This window comes from Temnothorax nylanderi, unplaced genomic scaffold (genome assembly GCF_030848795.1).
Source record: "Temnothorax nylanderi isolate EJ_2023f unplaced genomic scaffold, tnyl_v1.0 TNYL_tig1454_pilon, whole genome shotgun sequence".
Taxonomy (NCBI): domain Eukaryota; kingdom Metazoa; phylum Arthropoda; class Insecta; order Hymenoptera; family Formicidae; genus Temnothorax; species Temnothorax nylanderi.
The window spans coordinates 1-13,466 of NW_027250516.1; the positions used below are offsets into that span (position 1 = coordinate 1).

A 13,466-nucleotide genomic window follows, 5' to 3' on the forward strand; every position below is an offset into this window, starting at 1 on the left:
ATTGAATATTTACTAATAATCTGATTTCTTTATTACTAAAACATATCTGATATTTTTATTAGTATCAAAAACTTGCTAGAAATTTTGACAAACTATAAATAAGAGTAAAAGAGCAATTACAATTATTACCTGCAAATTTTGCAGGATGAGTGATTCGATTTTCACTCGAGACAAAGAGATTCAGAGTGAGAATGTTCTGTTCCCAAAAATCAGCAGCTTTTTTTTTACCTGATATTTTATATTTTTTACTTTATCGGGAAGTTTTCCAGATGCATTTCTATGTTTTTCTACTGGCGGACAATAATACGACTCCTGCACAAAAGACATTCATTAACAATAAATAAATTGAATAAATAAATTGAATAAATTTAATTATATTAATAATTTCTCGCTTGTAAACTTTACCTTAGTTTCACACGGAAACAATTCACATAGCTTAGTTGCTGCAATGTTGTATTCGGAAGCTGTCGGCCTATATAAAGTCAGAGAAGATAAAATTTAACAGATTTTTATTTCGTCAAAGAACTAAGAAAACTGTAATACTTACAAGTGATTCAGCTGGAGAATGGCATTAGCCACAGCTTCAGTTATAGCAGATCTATCTGCATCAGTGAGCATACCCTTTTTTTTCAAAATTCTGAAGAGCAGCATTACTTTTTAAAGAGTGATCTGTCAGAAGTTTCTCAAAGTCCTAAAGCGTATGTAATACAAGAAATAAAAAGTTATTATCACTGAATATGGATAGCAAATCCTCTAATGGATCACAGAGAATAGTAACCAAAATTACAAACCAAAGCAGTTAATTCTTCAGACGATTTGAAAGAGAGGATGTGTCGGCTCTGTTTGTGCTTAGGGTTTTTTTCAATAGATGCGCTTTTCTTCGTGTCTCTTTAAATCGCTTTTTTTTATTCTCTTGAGTCAAATCAAGATTTCAGATGGTAAGGAAAAACGTTTGTTCTAAAAGCTAAATATGTGCCTTAATCGAATGGCTCTGCAAAAGTGAAAATAAGTTTCTATTACATGGAAGAATTTTCCACTTGAGTTGAAAGATTTCATTTTGATGTCAGAGAATTTTAAATAAAAATTTAAACAGAAAAATATTTCCTCTGAAGCGATTGCTTCACACAGTTAAAACTATACATATATAGAGTTAATCTACAATTAGTTAATTTTCCTTAAAAAAAAAAATAGCTATTGGAACACTACTATTCAGCTTTGCTCTTTTGAGGCTGTTGGAGTAATTATAAAAAACATTTTGAAAACCGAGAATTCAAAGATTTTTATTTATATGTGCATTGTAAATTATTGCCAATGTGTGTACGTTACACCACTACAATATTTAAATACCTGACAACTAATACCGCAATACGCAGGAGTTTAATGCTTATGTTACTTCGAGTGTCATACGTGATAGAGAGAATTGCTATAGAATAATAGATTACTGCCTGTTTTATGTCACATACGATTTCCTTATAGAATATTACAGTGCAGTTCTCGACTTTAAATCACATAGTGATTTTACATATGAAGTACATATTTAAAACTAGCGAAAATAATCGTTTTCTTAAAAAGGATTGCACATAATTAAACAAAAAAGAAATAGAAAGTATGCATTTTTTACATGTCGTGTATCTAATGACGCTTATTTAAAACAAAGGTTAGGAAAATGTATATAGTCACACGACTTGTTGGAAAGATTTAAAAATCTGAGTCCTCACTCGTAAGTTATCGTTTGCACAGAAAAGTACTTTAAAATTAAGCGTGATTTAAATTCGAGAACACTGCAATCGTTCAAATATCTCGTGAATACATTTTCAATTGAATAATACATTAAGACAAACAATTTTTACAGTGCGAACATGCAATTATCTTGTAAGTTATGTCAGACAGTAATCTTGATATTTCGGATAGAAGATAACTTTATAAATTTTGTAACGTAATTGCAGCGCATTTACAGCTGTAAGCGGCAAGTTATAATTATACGAATGATACACATATGGCAAGAGAAGGCATCATATGTTCGTGGATGTTTCAATACGTGTTGTATTATATATGTTACAAAATTATATAGTTGTCTTTCCTATACGGACCATCCTTCAGTATACATAGATGTACACACACACACCACACACACACACACACACACACACACACACATATATACATAGTATACATATATCTGTTACATACGTATGTGCACATGTCCGCTGTACATAGAATATATTTTTCAAGGAAAAAAAATACATATATTAACTATATGTCATCCTCTCGACGAAACATACCCATTACAAAATGAGAAGACGAAGCAAAATTCGTTGAGCTGTTGGAACATATTGCACAAATACACGATTGGTATCACAAATTGACTACAACGTACGCGAGCCAAACACTTCGTCGTCGCACGCAATCTGTTTTAAACGGGAACGAAAACCAGCACGTGAAATAGGAGCGATAAAATCTCGCGTTTAGAAAAGTAAACAAATAAGCTGCTCCTCCAGACACAACGTTTTAAATGTTCCGATAATCTAAATGTGAATAATTCTAAATGTAAATATATCAGCTCGTTGTGCATTAGCTGAAAAACGTAAGACGTAAGAAAAATAGACGTTTAACGGTCAGTGTAAAATTGATTGCGTGTGACATACGCTTAACTAAAGGTTCTTATTTCCTAATATGAAACTTTCTTATGAGAATAATACCTCTCCGAAATAATACTTAATATTTTGCTAACGCGATTATCTACATATAACACTAAAATTAAAGATTTTTGGTTTTTTGCATTACGCTAAACCATATTAAATAAGTTCTCTATGCAAAACTGGACCAACGCGGACAGTGTGTCACTACGGCAGAATTGCATTGATAATACTGGCACAGTGAGGCAATGACCTTAGGATTCTTTCTAAATACTAAGAGTAGTTATTAACATATTTATCTGGAAAACTATATAATCATTTACGGTCGCGTAAGTAATTATTATTTTGTTTATCCTATACTAGAGATGGGTGATACAGTCTGAAAAGTATCGATACGCATCATGAATGAAAATATCGTCCATCTTTATCCTATACCATCAATCACTTCCACTTAATTCCTATACACGGAAAACTAATATTGCAGACCAACATTTAAAAAATAAAACTTTAAGAAAGGAAACATGTTGCTACAGCATCTCGACAATATTGCAAAGAAGACCAACATTAAAAAAATAAAACTTTTAAGAAAGAAAACATGTTGCTACTAAACTGATCTGACTCTTACGCAAAAAGATAAATATTCATATTAATTACTGCATCGTTTACAATCTAACGTACGTTTTCCAAAGGCACGTTTTTTTTTCTTGTTCTTTGTTTCTCGTCATACGTTATTCCTTGGCATGGGCTAACCATATTTTAATCGGAGCTGAAATTTGGTCCTCTGTCACATCAACAAATAATTTTCGTATCACACCTGAAAAAATACATTTTTATTGTTTATTATTTCTAAATAGTAGAACAAATATGTCTATGCTAATTTAATTTTTGTATAATATTATTAGATTTTTAATAATTTAAATTCAGTTACAATAATTATATGCTCTATCTCTAATATACACAAAAGATACTTTAATATATCAATATTGATAAATGTTTTTATTAATTAATAAATTAATAAATTATTAGAAAATATTTAGGAACATATCTTTCAACTTTTACAGGAATTATAGCATTCATTAATAAAAAAATACAAATTGTTTTTAAATATTTACTTACTTATAATTATTTTGCAAATTTCTAATTTGGAAAATATTTGTTTCTTTTTTGCACCATACCAACTGTACTTCATCGCCAGGTCATTAGAAATCATTAGTTTCATCAGTCGCAAACATGATGTTTTCATGTTTTCACATAATACAAATGCCAGTTGTGTCGTCTGAAATATTTGTAAATATTTGAAACAATAAAAAAAACGTACAAAGTATAGAATGTATGGAAATTTTATAATTTTAAAAATTAGACATTTGATTTACTTACCATTTCACTTCGATAAGATGCATTATTTTTAATTTTGTTTCCATCGCTTCAAGATCGTTTTTATCCTTCAATGGCAGATCTTGAAAAATATCAATTTTTTGTCTTTCTTCCGTTTCGAAAGTACCAGTTGAAAAGTTTGTCAACGCGCTGTTCAATATTTTTATGGCCGTGAGCATGGTATTTATTTTCATGTTCATATCCGTTACTTTTCGAATTAAATATTGTGTAGGACTGTTTGATTCTAAAAAACATTCAAAACAGATTCCATTTATGGATGAAAAGAAAAGATAACATTTCAGAAATTCTACAAATTAAAAATATGAAAAAAATGTAATCTGAACTACAAATAAAAAATATGACGCAACATTTTTTCAGAATAAATAACATTACAACTCAAATATAGATAATAATAGTAATGTAAAATAGGAACTATTCGCATACTTACTTCGTTTACAATTGTCATTTGGTCCTAGTACTTTAGTCTTCTTTGCTGCTAACGACATTACTGAAGCATTAACCTTATCATTATCGCCATCATCACATGATTCTTCATCTTCAGAAATATTTTCATTTTGTGGACCTAAATGTAATAAAATAATATTACCATTACTATTTCAATACAATTTTAACATACTGATCTCACATTTACCTACATATAAAACTACAATTACTAGATTAACAATATGAAAAATTCATGAATAATTGTAAAATATAAAGTAAAATAAAAATTACTTGTATACTAACCTTTATTAGAGGTCAAGCTCGGACTTAATACAACATCATTATCTTCATAATCTCGCTCATTACTTTCAATATAAACTGGGTCGTCTTCTTTTTCTTCTTCTATTTGATAATTCCTAGACCCACCGGGTCTAATGTAGCTAGAACCAACAACTGGTGGTGGATCTAAAAGTAATGAAACAATGTAACCATTGTATATATTATTTATACAGTTTTCAGATAGATAGGCTGTGTTCAGCGAAAAAAGCAGCTCACTGAGTGCTCACTGAGCTGCTTTTCCGCTGAACGTAGCCATAGATATCTAAAATATAGATATACTCAGTTATAAACCCAAGATAGCCACTTATAAATTTTTTGTGTAAATCTCATTTCAACAAAAATTATACTTACGAAAATCTTTCTTTCCTACATTGTAGTGATTGTTTGATGCAGTATTTTCCATTGTCTTTGTACTCTGTCTCTTATCATATGATCTGTCATCAAAACCTGAAAATCATACAACAATACGTTACTGAAACATTATTCTATTATTTTTTAGTGTATTAATATATATATATATATATATATATATATATATATATAAGCAAATGTCCCGACTGACTCATAAATGCCCAGCCCAAACCCCTAAACTTAGAAACAGGAAATTCGGGGAGTATATTTTTTCCGTTTAAGCTAGTGCTTTATAAAGTTCTTACTTTTTTGTGCATTTCCGGTTTTTTTCAAATGAATATTTTCGTTTGAAAACTTCGGTACTTTGGCATGCTGTCTAATATAATACTGTCATCTGACAGTTCAATATCATTGCTGCTCATTGATGAGTTCATATCTTTTTTAGCTCTATTTTTTCTTGTTCTCTTACGAGATTCATCTTTCTCGGTATTTGATGTAAGATCAGACTCTTCTTCGGCTCGTTTCAACTTTTATCTTGCCACGTCATAACTCACTGCAACAAAATAACATAATGGAAATAAAAACATGTACCATTGTCCTATAATTATTAATAGACATCAACAAACATTAATATTGCATGTGGAAAACAAATAATAATACACATATATTTCAGAAACAAATATAATGTTACTTACTATATGTCCCATATATTTTTCGAATGGAACATTTTGTCCATGTAGATTCCGGCTCCTCCATACGTTTAACTGCTTTGTCGTGTCTTGCAGTACTAGTGTAAATAGGCCAAAAGGCTTCCGTCAGATTTTTAGTCAACCAATTCTTTGGAACTACTGAGAGTCCATCTTCAAATTCAACGACTACGTACATCTTCATCGTGCCAGCAATTCTGTTTCAATACATATTACATTTTGCTATGTATCAATGGAAAAACTGCATATTTGTCATTTCCATGCGGCAACTTCACATATTTCTAATAACATTTTTAATGGTCACGATTTCAATTCTGAGCATGAGTGCACATTATAAATTCCAAGTAATGATGATGGACAAGGAATATTATATAGGTCGTTTTTTTCTAAAAATTCGCAACCTATAATGACTGGAATATTTCGCTCTGAACAGTGTGCTATATTTCTATACATACAATGGCACCACAATTTAAGCCGCAACAACTATCCGCGAGTGTCCCAGCTTTCAATGTAATTCCGTTATACTTCACAATTTTATATTGTGGATTGTTACAATTGGAAACAGTGGACCATCATAACGCAAATTTGTTAAATTTGGATGTACCAAAACAGAATGTGATGAAAGAGAAGTTGATAGTGATAAATCCGAGTTTATTTCTTTTTTCAAAATATCTCCGCACAACTTGAATGCCACAACTTACAGGTTCACTTCTCCTAACTTGGCCACCATCTAGAAATTTTTCTTTTCTCTTAGATCGTCTGCTTCCTCGCTCCACACATACTGCTTTCCTCCTATATTCATCTTTTTATATCCTACTTTAACTATCTTCCCATCTTCTTTCTCTATTCTTGCACGCTCCTTTATTTTTCTCTGTACCTCTCTCTCCGTCTTCGTCAGATCATGGTCAATATAGATTCTGCCTACCGCTTTGTCCTTTAGTTTTTCTTCTCTTTCATTAGCTTCTCTTTGATTTCCCAGTCCTCCAATTCTATTATTACCACTTCTCTTCCTTCCATTCCCACGGTTTGAACACTTCTTAACTCATTTTTTACCTTAAATTCTTGCTCTAGCAATTCCCTAGCTACGTCTTTTATGCTACTCGACTTTGTGTTTGTATTCAACCCTCTTATTACTATCTTGTTCCTTCTCTCTCTTTTCTCTTTTTCTTCTATTATTCTTTTCGATCTTCTGACTTCTTGTCCTATTTCGTCCCTTGCCTCCCCCCTTCCCTTCTCGCGACTCTTCTTTTCCTTTATTTTGTTTTACTAATTCCGCTACTTTCTCCACTATTTTTTCTATATTTTCTCCTTTAGCAACTCCGGTGTCTCCTCTCCATCTCTCCATCACTTTCATTCTCTTTTCCATCTCTACCAGCTTCTTCTCCATTCTATCCACTCTCAGCTCCCAGTTTTCTTTTATTTCCTTTATCTCGTTCCTCAGTCCTACCATTTCTATTTTAAGTTCCCTCAGCAACCCCATCAGTGTTCCTTCTTCCTTCTTTATCTCCCTCTCCTCTCCTGTCTGCTTCAAACCTGGTGGTGTTCTATCCATCATATTACTTCTCTTAAATGTTTCATCCGCCATTCTCTCCCTCTCTTCTCGTTTCCTCTTGATATGTTCCTTCTCTTTCTCCTTATCTCCACCTCGTACGTAATCCAGTATGCTCAACGAATCTGCTCTTTCCCTTCCTTTCAGATCCCTCGCGGTCTTCTTTTTGCCTGTGCCTTGCACTTCATTCGGCATGTAGACGGAGCTTAAGCACGCCTGCCCAGTACCGCCTACTCTCTCCGCCGCGAGTCGCCACCCGTCCCACCGATTCGCCTGCCTATCTACCTCTGTAAATTAACCGTGCCTACCGCGTGTTGCTACCTTATCTTAACTTAACCTATTCTGACTCCCTTTTTTAATTCTTGCTTATACTCCTCTTTGTCACTTTTCGCGTCGTCCCCTCAATTACGTCGCTTCCACCCCTCTCAACTCACCCTCTCCTGCCCCCGGCACCTTAACAAACTATCGCCTACTCTAAATATTCGCTAGAATTATCGCACTCATACACTCTCTGACACTCATTCGTCCACATCCGCTAACCAAGTCCATATATGTCCTTATATATAATCTTATATAATCATATATGACCATATAAACTCTTATCAGGCCAAAATTCATATATGATAAGATGGCTTCTTATATGAGCATATAAGACATTATAAGAGATATTTTTTATCGCCGTTACCACGCGCCGTGTAAGCGTGTCTGATCGCGCGGGCACGGCCCCGCGGCGCCGGCCAAACACAAACTATTTACAGATTCTTGTTCTACGACCCAAAAAACATAAAAAAACATTAACCTAAGCCATCAACCTCGATAAAAATGCTCAATCGACCTGGCGCATGGACTAACTCGCACACTGCGGTTCTCCGCGCGCGAGCCGAGAAATCGCCTGAACATCCGGGCCCTACTTATTAATATAATATAATATAATATTAATATAATATTCATAATTAATATAATATTCATTGTTATTAAGTCACAATATTTATATTGTAATTTAAATATCGATTATGTTCTTCGTTTGCTTCTGTTAGCGCGCGACGCGTATTTGTACGACCCACGATCACTCTTCGCATATAGAGCACTGACATCTATTGTATTCTTTACCAATGACTTAAGCGCGCTGCCCGCGCATCTACTCGCTCTCTCCCCGTTCCCTCGTGATCGTTTTCCGAGAACGCACGTCGCCCGAAGTATTTCTCTTTATAATAAATTGAGAGTGCCATTGTACATTGCCGTGTGCCTTTTTAACCGACCCTGACTATCCATCCTCTGAACCTTCTAACAGGTTATGGGCCCAGGTGCGCCGCGATAGTCGAAATAGTGAATACTGTCGGTTACGGCAAAAGTTAACCTGTTCAATCATGAACACCGCGGGCGTGACGCGTATCGAGTGTCTCGGAAAGGACAATTACGATACATGGAAGCTCCATATGGAAGCTCTCCTTGTCAAAAACGATGCCTGGTCGTACGTGAGCGGTGAACTAGCGAAGCCTGAGGTTGTGGCCGGCGACGCCGCAACGGAAGCCGTACGGAAAGCGTGGGAAAAGGGCGATGCTAAGGCGAAATCCGACATCATTTTGGCGATCGGCAGTTCTGAGCTGAAGCAGATTAAAGGCTGCACTACTGCGCGCGATGTCTGGCTGAAATTAGAGGGAACATACCAATCGCGAGGACCCGCCAGGAAAGCTACATTACTAAAGCGGCTCATGCTTCATCGAATGGAGGAAGGCAGCGACGTTCGCGAACATATGAGTAAGTTTTTCGATGCAGTCGACAAATTACAAGATATGCAGGTCGACATACATCCTGATGTACTGGCAACGATGCTTCTATATAGCCTGCCGGCGAGTTTCGATAATTTCAGATGCGCTATTGAAGCTCGCGACGAATTGCCCACACCCGATACCCTGCGTATTAAGATCGTCGAGGAGAACGAGGCGCGAAAGGGCGAGGCACACAACGCTGGCGCCAAGGCAATGTTCGTCAATAAGTACAAGGGCCGAAGACGCGACAACAAATCGACCGCGCACGAGCGTAAGGACAATGCGCAAGCAGACGACAAGAGCAGTAAAATTCGCTGCTATAAGTGCAACAAGCAGGGTCACAAGGCCGCAAATTGCCCTTCGAAGTCCGATAAGAATCAGTCAGCAAAAAGTGCCGAGCAGGTGTCATTATGTGCAGACGTCGCTCTACAAGCCAGCGCGATTGAGCCACGTCGAATGTGGTGTTTGGACAGCGGCGCTTCTACACATCTTTGCGGCGAGATAGAAGCTTTTTGTGAAGTAAGCGATTCAAGACCGGGAAAGTTGAATCTGGCGAGCAGTGCTTCAACCGAAACGACCGCTGAGGGCAAGGTGATGGTGACGGCCGACGTATACGGCGAGAATAAGCTCCTGTCATTAAACAAGACTCTACACGTTCCGGATCTACGTACAAATTTAATGTCCGTAAGCAGAATAACGGATAACGGCTTCAACGTTATGTTTACCAAGAAGGACGCGAAGGTACTAGACGGAGACGGAAGCGTCAAACTGGTCGCGGACAGGATCGGCGGTTTATATTTCGCACGTGAATCCAGACAAGATAAACCTTCAGAGCCAAGCTGTGCGTTATCTACATCGGAGAATCTCTCGGACTTTGAGCTGTGGCACCGTAGGCTCGGTCATGTAAACGCGAGGGATCTCATCGAAGCTCAGCGACACGGAACCATCAACGGTTTAAAGTTCGATTCTGCAAAGGAACTCACCTGTGAAGTCTGTCTCAGGGGAAAGATGACTCGCGCAGCATTTCCAAAGAAGTCCAACAGAGTCTCGGAACTTCTCGATTTGATCCATTCGGATGTATGTGGCCCCTTCCGGGTCGAGTCTATGGGGAAGGCGAGATACTTCATCGAGTTCATAGATGATCACTCGAGATGGAGCGAAGTTCGTTTTTTGCGACACAAAAATGAGGCTCTTCAGGCGACCAAGGAGTTTATCACACTTGCAGAAAACCAAACAGGTAAAAAGGTCAAGTGCTTTCAGACTGATAATGGCTTGGAATTTACAGGCAAGGACTTCGATAATTTCTTGAGAGAAAAAGGCATTACCAGGCGACTTACGGTCCCATACAATCCCGAGCAAAACGGGATCGCAGAGCGGCGAAACCGCACCCTACTGGATATGGCGAGATGTTTACTTACGCAGTCAGGACTACCTCCTAAGTTTTGGGCCGAGGCGGTTAACACGGCCAATTACATTCGGAACCGATGTCCATCAAGAAGCCTTAATGGTCTAACGCCATATCAACTATGGACCGGGAACGTACCTGATGTTGGACACTTCAAGGAATTCGGATGTCGTTTATTTTGCCTGAGCAGAGAACCTAATCGAGGAAAATTAGATCCACGCTCCAAGGAAGGTATCTTCTTGGGCTACTCCACGGAATCCAAAGGATTTAGGGTATGGCTACCCGAAGAGAGTAAGGTCATTGTATCTCGCGACGTTAAGTTTATCGAGGACATGAAGTCACGTCCCGAGAGTCCCATTCCTTTACTAAATGGTGAACAAGAGGGGAAAGCTTTGACCGAGAAGACGGATAAGGAACCTGAGTTCATCGACATTGAGTTATCATCTCCTGACGAGGAACAGGCCAACGAAGAAGGCAACGACGAAGAGACTCCACCAGAGCCGTTACGAGCTTCGTCCAGGGGACGAGGAAGACCGAGAGTTTTGAGAACCGGGGAAAGGGGAAGACCCCGTAAGATTTATTCACCAGCTGTTGCGGAAGTCGCGTATGCTGAAGAAAATATCGCTCTTATGTCCGAGGTACCCATGAAACAGGCGATGTCGAGTCCAGAGGCTGAGGAATGGCATGATGCCATGGTATCCGAAATTAAATCCGTCCTGCGAAATAAAACGTGGCAACTCATCGACCGACCGAAGAATTCCACTACCATTGGGAGTCGTATTGTTTTGCGCAATAAATTCAACTCGGATGGAACTCTTCACAGACGGAAGGCTCGTCTGGTCGCTCAGGGATTCAGCCAGCAGCCTGGGTTACATTTTAAGGAGACTTTTGCGCCGGTAGCCCGACAAGGATCGATACGTCTAATCGCGTCGTTATCTGCTCGTCTTGGGATGAAGATGCATCATTTTGACATAACGACCGCCTACCTGAACGGAGACCTCGACGAACGGATTCTAATGGAACCCCCAAAGCAACTGATCGGGATCTTGAGGACGATTTCTGAAGATAAGGACGATCCAAGTTTAGCTCTTGAAGCCGAGAAGATGTTGCAGGACTTGTTAAGCGGAGACAAAGTGTGTCTCTTAATGAAATCTCTGTACGGTTTGCGCCAAGCCGGGAGAAATTGGTACGAGAAACTAGACCATACATTAAAGGAATTCGGAGCCATCCCTTCCGATGCTGACCCCTGCGTGTATTTTATTGGAGAAGGAGATGACCTCGCTATTATCGTCGTCTACGTTGACGACATTTTGTTCGCATCCCGCAACTTATCGGTCATCGCGAAGTTTCGTGAGGAGATGTCTAATCGATTTGACATCAAGGACCTTGGCGAGGTGGGCTATTGCCTCAACGTGGAGTTCAACGTTGGTCTAAACGAGGTGACCATGCATCAACGGGGCTATATCGACGACATACTCAAGCGTTTTGGGATGACCGACTGCAATCCAGTCAGCACTCCGGTGGACACTTGTGTAAAGCTGACCAAGAAGGATGATTCAAGTGAGGAAGAGTCAAATCTTCCCTATCGGGAACTCGTGGGCGCCCTGACCTACCTAGCTGTCACGACGCGTCCCGACATAAGTTTTGCTGTCAGTTATTTAGGACAATTCAATAACTGTTACGGCAAGGAGCACTGGACCGCAGCCAAACGAGTCCTCCGTTACTTAAAGGGATCCAGAGATCTAGGACTTACATACCGAAGAGATTCCAGGCCCATCGAAGGCTTCGTTGATGCCGACTGGGGCAGCTGTCGAGAAGATCGGAGATCTTATACAGGCTTTCTATTCAAGCTGTCCGGCAGTCCCATTTCTTGGGATTCCAGGAAGCAACCGACGGTCGCCTTATCTTCGACGGAGGCGGAGTACATGGGGCTGACGGAATGTGCCAAAGAAGCTATCTACCTACGCAGATTTCTGGAGCAGCTGGGTTTCCATGACCTAGCTGACATTACTATTTTCAACGACAATCTGGGAGCATTGAAGTTAGCTCAAAACCCAGTCTATCATTCTCGGAGCAAGCATATTGACATGCGTCATCACTTCATCCGGGAAGCTCTGAGCCACAAACTTTTGAAGATTACTCACGTTTCAACAGACGACATGCCTGCGGACATGCTCACGAAGGGACTTCCCAGACCTAAACATTTGAGATGCACCGAGATGTCCGGACTTCAACGCATTCCCAGGAAAGAAGACTGATCGCAGATCGAGGGGGGGGTGTTAGCGCGCGACGCGTATTTGTACGACCCACGATCACTCTTCGCATATAGAGCACTGACATCTATTGTATTCTTTACCAATGACTTAAGCGCGCTGCCCGCGCATCTACTCGCTCTCTCCCCGTTCCCTCGTGATCGTTTTCCGAGAACGCACGTCGCCCGAAGTATTTCTCTTTATAATAAATTGAGAGTGCCATTGTACATTGCCGTGTGCCTTTTTAACCGACCCTGACTATCCATCCTCTGAACCTTCTAACAGCTTCTGTTCTTGTCGTAAATACGACTTTTTGACTAAATTGCGTGTAGCCACTAAAATAATAAGTTCAAAAAAATATTTCCGATATACAGTCTTAAAGTTTAAGACCCAAGCTACAACATCCCATAAGTTATTTTTTCAAAAAAAATTTTTTTCTATTACTTTTTCGACTTTGAAAATAGAGAAATTTTTATATTTTCCAGTTCGACATTTATTTTTATATACTTTTTTGAAAAATACACCTGCTTAATATTTTGTTTTTCAAATAAAACTTTTATCATCTTAAAGTACATATTTTCAGCTTTAAAAAACCCTGTTATTAAACTTTAATATCTATTTCCTAAGCAATAATATCTGC

At 38.4% G+C, this 13,466-nt stretch overlaps 1 long non-coding RNA gene and 1 pseudogene across 1 annotated transcript; both read right to left on the reverse strand.

Annotated features, from left to right (window-relative positions):
- Positions 1-199: 199 nt before the first annotated feature.
- Positions 200-875, reverse strand: LOC139787352 (uncharacterized). Its single transcript, XR_011722613.1, has 4 exons — positions 792-875; positions 548-691; positions 406-472; positions 200-312 (listed from the first exon to the last, which is right to left on the reverse strand). It is a non-coding gene; the product is annotated as an uncharacterized lncRNA (long non-coding RNA).
- A 2,325-nt stretch (positions 876-3,200) lies between these two features.
- Positions 3,201-6,799, reverse strand: LOC139787351 (uncharacterized; annotated as a pseudogene).
- Positions 6,800-13,466: the final 6,667 nt, after the last annotated feature.